Raw genomic sequence first — 9,084 nt, forward strand, 5'->3', positions numbered from 1 at the left:
TGGAATCTCTCGTACCTCTTCTTAGCTGGAAAATGCACTTTACACATGTTAGAAAGATGTCTTCTTTGATATTTTGGAGATCATAATGTGCCTATTGATATTTAGAGACATTTGTACTATGTAGAAATAAAATAAAATAAAATGTAGACGTTTGTACTATGTAGAAATAAAATCGACAAGGAAAAATATTTATGTGCAGAGGTTTTGTAGTGCTTAAAAAACTTATATAGAGGTGCTTCCGAATTCCATTATTTTACCCAAATGTGGATGTGTGTGTGTGTGTGTGTGTCATAGTCACTTTTGAGCATCTAATTGATATTTTCACACGTTTGCTTCTTAATCTTTCAAAAGCAACTTTTCACCACGAAGTGTTGTGTTAAGAAAATGACTCCACTTTTGCAAAATACGTTTTCTTTTTAATGTGCAAGTCAACACTTAATGATTAGCTACTGGACGCTGGTTCTATAACTGATACAAAGTTTATGATAGAAGCCAAGTAGCTTAGAGACCTCTCAGCAGCAATGAGTGGTCCAAGGCCTAGAGACTCCGCTGAGCTACTAGCTTACTCTCAGCCAGTGTTGAATAAAGGCCCTCTCAACAAGCCCAACAAGTTCTCCTGAAGAGAACTCTCCTTTGCAGAAGAGCCTCCTGGCAAGTCCCTCTGAGTTCTCTAGCTTACTTCTTCATATTAAGATGACTTTACCAGTAACCTGACGCTAATGAGGTGATTTATTAGATTTCATTGGCTTTAATTTTATTACCTGCCTAATATAATCTTGGCCAAACTTCCTCCGCTTAGAGGCATGGTTACTTAGAGCTTTGGGTCTAGGAAAGCCCCACCCAGGGAGGAATTGTGTTTTCCTGGGTGTGGGCTCTCTGCCAGGCCTGCAGGCTGGGACACCTGCCCCTTACAGCCTGATTTAAAAGTTCCAAACCATTCGATGGGAGCTCTGCTTGTGCCGTCAGCTAAGTGTTGTGCTGCCAAGGTAAGGTCATGTCTCAAAAGCGTCAGCCACTCTGCTGGGAGAAGCATACGGCCGTTTGCCCCATGCAGATGTGTAGTCTCAGCAGTTTCACCTGTGCTACAGGATTACTATGACTTGAAATGACTCTATGGCAGTGGGTGTAAACCATCCTATAATCTTCCTTTCTGGCCAGGTGCGATAGAAATCATCCGGAGGACAGAGATTAAGTTAGGAATCAGGCAAAGGCCTAACATGTGTGCCTCCATCCCTGAAGATCACCAGATTCTCTACCTACGATTTGACTAGCCTTCGCTTCCAACCACTGAGTAGTGTGGGTGCTCACAGAGAGGAGCCCGGCATCCAGGGACATGGCTGGGGATGGAGCTCCAGCTAAACTCCTTCACACAAGTGAAGCTAAGGCAACTGGGCAGTGAGACAGGAGAAGAAACCGACAGATGGGCAATAAAGGAAGTCAGGGAGTTTTCAGTAAGGAAGGGAATAGCTCTTCCTCATCCTTCCTTCTGGAATTGGCCCCGATCGATAGTTACCTTTTCTGAGGGCTCTCTCTCGTCCCTTCTCTCTTCATTTAATAGTCCTTCCACCCTTTGTATTTCAGATTCACATTTGTTATAAGAGCTTCAAGGTCCTTTCTCGTCACCCACATATGTAGACAGTGCTTTTTGTACACAGCCATCGCTATCATCTAAATAGACTATACCTCATTGCCTTTTAAAAGCTTCTAGAACATTCTTCCTGCTAGTCTTTATTTAAACACATGTAATAAAACACTTTGGTGTACTCTGCCTTATGTCACTTATACTTTTACTGCTACTGCTCTTTCTCCACTAATAAAATATTTTTTAGAAATCTGTTTTCACGCTTCCCTGAGTGACCTGAGGTGATCTGTCAAATGGTTCACTATTCACTTGACCCAGAAAACCCCACAAAATCAGGCAAATCACGAGGGGCCAATCTTCGGGTCTGTTCTAAGAATACTCAAGAACCTTCCTAGGCCATCGAGGTATGCATATCCGGAAAGCTGCCAAATATTTGAAAGATGTCGCTTTGCAGAAGCAGTGCGTGCCCTTCCCACGTTACAATGGTGGCGTTGGGAGGTGTCCCCAGGCCGAACAGTGGGGTTAGACTCAGGGTCGGTGGCCCCCAAAGAGCACTGAACATTTGCTGCACATGCTTAAAAATGCAGAGTCATGCTGAACTTAAGGGTCATTGAGCACATCCAGGTGAACACAACCCCCAAGACGTGCCGCCGGACTTAAAGAGCTCATGGTCAGATCGACCCCTCTGTGAGCTCCCCCTGCCCCACTGTGATGATCCCAACGGGAAAGGAGCAGATTGTGCCGAAACCAGAAGAGGAGGCTGCACAGAAGAAAAAGATCTCCCAGAAGAAGCTGAAGAAGCAAACTCTATGTCTCAAGAGTAAAACAAAATCTAATAAAACTTTTTTTTTAAAAAGGGCTTTCTCTTCCAGCTCTCCTCCCACCCCACTCTCCACTGCTTCTTTGATCAAAGGCACTCACAGGCCAATGCAATGGTGTGGGTTGGTGCCAGTCCCTGCAGCCCCCGACTGAGGGAAGCTTCAGGGGACGGGAGGGCGGGGGTAAAGAGAGAAGGAGGGGAGGCCACATATTTTCTCAAAAAGCAAACACGTATAAAAAAAGCTGTTGGGAGAAAATTAAGAAATGCTCATTCTAAGTAAGAAAAATGAATGCTGCTATTGTAAACACTCCTATCTATACTATGAAATGAGATGCCCAATGAGAACTGACCGGTAGTGTCTGATTCGATTTGCTGTTTGAGTTTCCCTATATACGCTTTCACAGGCATGACCTTTTGATCTGGAAGGGCTAACAAGGAATTGTTTACAGAGATTACCTCTGGCAAACGGACTGTGCATGTGTGGGAGGGTTTGTTCTTTTTATTTTATATGTTATGAACTGTTTGGGTTTGTTTTTCTCTTTTTCAATACAGCGGATGCTTTGCTTTGACAATAAACATATTTTAAGGGCTTTTTAAATGATGTATTAATCCCCTGTCCTCCTGCAGTGATGCATGAAGGAGCCCTTGAGGTGGAATGGTTAAAGTGGTCAACAGCCAGGCAAAAGGTTGGTGGTTCTAATCCACCGGCCGCCCACTCCACAGGACAGAGATGCACCCATCTCTTTCCCTCAAGACTTACAGCCCTATAAATAAATAAATAAATAAAAAATAAAATAAAAAAGACTTACAGCCCTGGAAACCCTGTGGGGCAGTTCCACTCTGCCCTGTAGGGTCGTGATTAGTCAGAATCAGTTCAACAGGAGTGGGAGTGCCTTTGGTTTGGGTTTTAGGGACTGATTGGGAGCCATAGATCAACCACTGATTCAACTTCGACTAAATGGAGGTTGATGGTAATAATAAAAAATATTTAAAAAATTAAAATATAATAATAATAGTTCTATTTTCCATGGTAGTTTAGGCAACATATAATAACGAACACTCCCATTTTTGCACCTTTACAGTGTCATTGTAGTTGTCATTGCCTTATGTAATTACTTTAGCTTTTTTTAATCAAATGAGATAGATAAGTTATAGTTTTAGAGATAATTTACAGATTTTATAGATGCGGAAATGTACTATACACAAGGTCACATACTAGTTAGTGAGAAGACCAGAGAAATCACCTGCCTCATCTACCATTACATGCCTCAATCCTAGAAAAATATCCGGAAGATGACCAAGGGCAGAAATGTGATCGCTGAATAGATGAACGACGTCCAGGTATAAAGTTTTTGTGCATGACTACAATAAATTCTGATCAAAGGCTTTATGTGGAAAGGCCAACACACTGGGTCAGCACACTCCTAGGCACTGGCACAGGGGCTGGGTCAGAGTGGTATTCTGGGAGACCCAGAGCCTAACGTAAGCCCTCACCTTGTAGTTCTGTATCCACTGCCTACTGGCTACTGCTCTATCGCCTCTTTCTGTAAGTACTGTTCTGTTCTAGGGAGAAAGAAGCCCCCAGTTCAAATGGACTTTACAGAGATCCCATTATTAAGTCTGACACAGGACAAACATAAAGAACAAGACAAATCATCGGATAAGTGAGACCATCAGCATGGGATAAGAGAGGCCATTGCGGAGTCGGAAGGATTCACAGCCACGGTACTGATGATACAGAACATAGGAAAGAAAGGGAATTGCAGCCAGACCGTGCCTGGCAGCAGATCCATTCAGCGCTGCTGCAAGCAGGAAGAGGAAAAGGCCGTGCTGGCGATTTAGACACTGTTGCAGCTAAGAAAAGCTCAGAAGGATTGGCTCTGGGGCCCTCTGACGTCTTGTACCAAGGATGGTTCAGGACCATGAAGCTCTGGTACCGCAATTTCCACTCAGAGCCTGCTTTGGCAAGTCCCTGTGGACAAGGCAGCACCTCCTTGGGTTGGTTAGGGGAGACTTAGTAATCCATTTACAAACACATGCTGCCTGAAGGCAAAGCTTTTCACATTGCTGGTTAATGGTCAGAAAGAACTCAACACAGGCTGAACTGATGTTAAGATTCAAAATGAATTTAGGGCTATCCTGTCAAATCCTAGCCAGGCACTCAGACTTTAACCTCTGAGATAGTGCATATGCACCTACACAGGCAGTAAAGATGCAGTTAAAAAAAAGCGCATTCTCGCCAACTGATTTATGGTCATTTCATTCATTGGTTCATTTACTATTCAAATACTTCACCTAGTGACACTTTATAGGGATAGAAAGGATCACCTTTCTCTGGTGGTAGTTTTGAACTGCTGACCTTGTAGTTAGCTGTGCAAGGTGTCAACCACTATGCCACCAGGTGTCTAGGATCAACTCAATGGCAGCGAGTTTGGTTTTGGCTTGGCTTCCAATATCTATGGAGGGCCTAACCAAGTACGAGGCCTGGAAGATCAAGCAGTAGAAAATACAGGCCAGGGCACTTTTCTCTTACACCGTTTGCCCTAGTAAGGGAAACACAAAAAGGAACAAAAAAGAAATGAGAAGATATCAAGGTAGTATTGAATACTTTAAAGAAAATAAAATGGAAAATAATAACTTATATATTATCAAGGGTTCATGAGGGAGAAGGGAATCGGGAGGGAGGGGGGAAATGAGGAGCTGATGCCAGGGGCTTCAGTGGAGAGCAAATGTTTTGAGAACGATGAGGGCAATGAATGTACAAATGTGCTTTACACAATTGATGTGTGTATGGATATGCGCCCCTAATAAAATGATTTTTTTTTAAAGAAAAGAAAATGGAGCCTCACAAATTCTCATTCTAAAGCAAAATATCATTTTCAAAAACAATGACTGGTTGTTAGGTGCCATTCAGGTGGCTCCGGCTCACGGCAGCCCTGTGTCCAGCAGCGCCCAGCACCGCCCTGGGCGGGCCACTCTCGCCGTGGGCACGCGGGACCCCAGTGTCGCAGCCACAGCGTCAACCCGTCAGATTGAACGCCTTCCGCTTTTCGATGACCTTCTACTTTACCAAGCATGATGTACTGCTCCAGGGAATGTTCGCTCCTGGCCACACATCCAAAGGACAGGAGACGAAATGCTGCTGTCCGGGCTTCGAAAGAGCGTGCTGGCTGCACTTCTTCCGAGATGTATTTGTCTGTTCTCTTGTCAGTCCCTGCTGCTTTCAAGACTCTTCACCAGCACCATCGTAATAGTTAGCATTGGTGTCACTTTGGGGGAAGATCTGAGTGGAAGCCCATCTGTCCATTAGGACACAGTCAAATGACATCTCCTAGGGGGAGGGAGGTGGCCTATTTTTTTATAAGAGACGCTGGGCAGGACAGACCTCTCGCTTGCCCCATCCCTTTCTACTTGCTCGGATTCTACATCTGCCATCTGAGCCCAAAGTTCCAGATAGGCTGCCAACCCCGGGAACTCTGGGCACCCTGGCACGCTCCTGTCAATCTTGTATCCCCATGACTCTGCACCTGCAGGTCTGTGATCGCTCAGCCCCCCGTTTTGCCTTCCTGTTTAATCTGCTGGCAGCTGTGTGAGTCTGGAGGGGCCTCCAGCTACCATCTGACCCGTAGACTTGAGTTGGACAGGGCTGGGCTGCTTTCTTGATATAAATGTCTTTCTGAATAGAAAGTTCTTATACATACTTGTATGTAAGTGTCACTAGTTTTGTTTCCCTCAAAAATCAAGCTTAATGCATTTGGTACTAAGATTGGGGTTCAGAGAAACAAAATAATAGGATGGAGGGTGAGGCCATCTTCTGGGTGAGGGAGATGCGGCCTCCACACGGGTTACTTAGTTGGCATGTGGCACAGGACAACTTGCAATGGCTCCAGACTCATGGGAACAAGGGATGTTGAGAGATAAAGAAGGAGAGGGCATGGGAAGTGAAACTTTTGATTCCTGGAAGGTTTAAACTGCAGCCCATGGAGAAAAGTCACTTTTGGGGTTCCCCATGGCAAAAGCCAGGCTCTCCAAACAAGCTGCCTGATAGAGAGTTGACTGGTTGGATTGACTCTGCCAGTGGCCCAGGGCCACATGCATATAAGTGGGGTAGTCTGAATTTAAAAATTTTTAAAGGATTGTGTTTAGAATTATTTGTTTAGCTACCTGTATTAAGATTATACTGATTTCTCCGACCTAGTGTTAGAATTTGAGCTAGAAATGAATATTGAAAATGATGATAAACAGCATTTGTAAGCCCACTGTTACTTTTTACAATTGGATTTTCTAAAAGGGAGTTAGAAATTGCCCTGAAGAAATAGGCTTTTGTTTTCAACTACTATATGAGTAGTTGTACCCCGAACAAACAACATTGCACTGGGCAGAGAGTTCATAGCACATGTTTTTCCTTCCAGGTGAGCATCAAGCAACTCATTCTGAGTCAGTGCCCCCAGTGGCATCACCTGGGAAGGTTCTCTCCGGTCACAGTGAATTTTTTTCATAAAAGAAGTTATGCTCAAACTTCATTTTTGGTGATGGCTGATTTAAAAGAATAGCATGTGGCTGTGAAATTTTGTCTACTGCTGGGGACAAATGCCACAGAACATTGTTGCGATGTTGAACAGAGAGTACAAGGACAGCACTATGGAAAAACTCAAGTGTATGTGTAGCTTTCTTGATTCAAAAAAGGTGAAATGTCAATTGATAACAAACCTCCTTCTGGATGTTTGTCAACTTCCTAAATGAAAGAAAATGTTGACTTGTAGTGCATTTGGAGTTCATTCAACCAGGTCAGACTGTGAATCGAGCTTTCTATTTAGAGGTTCTGAAAAGATTGCATAACAGTGTGTGACCAAAAGAAGGCCTGATTTGTGGCAGACGGTGGACTGATTTTGTCACCACGACAATGCACCTGCTCACTGGGCCATCTCAGTGTGTCAGTTTTTGGCAAAAAAAAACAGTGTGCCTCTCTTGCCTTATGCACCTTACGCACTTGACTTCACTCTTTGTGACTTCTTTTTGTTTCTACAAATACAGAGGGACATGAAAGGACAGTGAGTTGATGATGTAGAAGAGGTGAAGATAAAAACAAGGGAGGTGCTGTCAGCCATCCAAATAGATGAGTTTGAAAAATGTTTCTAAGAATGAAATCACAGATTTGACAAAAGTATTAAGTGTAATGGTGAGTACTTTGAAGATGATAAGGTTGTTTTGTAAGAGAATTTAAATACATAGCTTTGGGAGGGGGACCCATTGGGGGGTGCCCCTTTTATAGAGTCAGATGATGGCCTCACCCAGAACTTTGAGGTTTAGTATATTTGGATTTGAAAGGACATGCAGGCCCTCCTAGGAGTGGTGAGAGACTGAATAATGAAAGAAAAATAAATAACGATAACTAACTTTTGGAACAGGACTGTATGGAAGCCATTGCTAATGAGTGGGTATGCCTAGGCTGGAAAAGTCTGTGCCCATCAGAGAACACCCTTTCTAGGACTTAAAGTTAAACAGAGCCCGTGAGCAGCCTAGTATGCTCCCAAGGTGACCACTTGGATTCACTTCTTGGAAATGCCTCAATAAAGAGATGGGTTGAATTTAGCCGCTGGCAATCATTGGTCTGGTTCATGGAGACAAGAGAAGAGAAAGAAAGAAGGCCTGGCTAAGGTTGATGAAACTATGTGAAGGTACCAGAAGGTAACAAGTATAGGGAGATCTGTGGGTGAACTCCTGAACTTGTTGCTGGTATCCATTGCTATAACGTGTAATGGCTATAACTGAGGTGACCAGAACCCGAATGAATGAAAAAAGGAAGACATTGACTGTGTGGGCTGATGTACATTGCTACAGTCTTGATGGATAGCTTTCTGCAGACTGGACTTTTCTTATGGATACAGATACTCAAAGTTCCAACTGCAACGAAGATTCTTCATATCAAAGAACACGCTTGTCTCGTCAAAGCACTGAGTGAATAGGAATGGGCAATTTAGATATTGGATGTCTAAAATTTGGGAAGATAAAGGAATGAAGTACTTGGCTCATAAACTTTTAGGGGTATCATTGGTCTCATGCGGAATAGGAGAGGACCGACATTGAACAGTGTTCTCTTTTCCTAATGGGTCTAAGGAAGACACAGAGGTGGGGGTTGTTGGCATCATTATAAAATTCAGGTGTAGGTGATTTATAACAAAATTGCAATTGTTAGGCATCTAATATTTTTGTGCTGTTCACTGATAAAACATAAGATGTAAATGGGACTAGTGTGTTTTTAGTTATATGTGTTTTAACTGTATCTTGTTAGGTCCAAGTGTGATTTTATTATAGTCTACATTTGGAAATAATGTATAAAGAGTTATGTATCAGGTGATACCCAGCTAAATTTCTATCAGCAAAGTCATATATTCCAACTACGGTGCCTTCCTCTTTGTTTCCAACTTTTGATCACTAGAAATTATCAATGCATCTTGATTGCATGGTTGATTAATTTCAGACTAAAGAAGTTGGTAGAAGTCTTTGATTCTTCATCTTTGGCCTTAGTAGTTGGCTCATACATTTGAATAATAATTGTATCAACTGGTATTCTTTGTAGGCAGGTAGATATATGTATATATATTTTAATCATTTATTGGGGGCTCATACTACTCTTATCATAATCCATCCATCCATCCATTGTGTCAAGCACATTTGTACA

General features: G+C 43.0%; 1 pseudogene; it reads left to right on the top strand.

Moving 5' to 3' along the window:
- Positions 1–1,875: 1,875 nt before the first annotated feature.
- Positions 1,876–6,656, top strand: LOC105979453 (annotated as a pseudogene).
- The last annotated feature ends 2,428 nt before the right edge of the window (positions 6,657–9,084 follow it).

This window comes from Echinops telfairi, unplaced genomic scaffold, assembly GCF_000313985.2.
Source record: "Echinops telfairi isolate 266 unplaced genomic scaffold, ASM31398v2 ScPeMD7_1;HRSCAF=3_0, whole genome shotgun sequence".
Taxonomy (NCBI): Eukaryota; Metazoa; Chordata; class Mammalia; order Afrosoricida; family Tenrecidae; genus Echinops; species Echinops telfairi.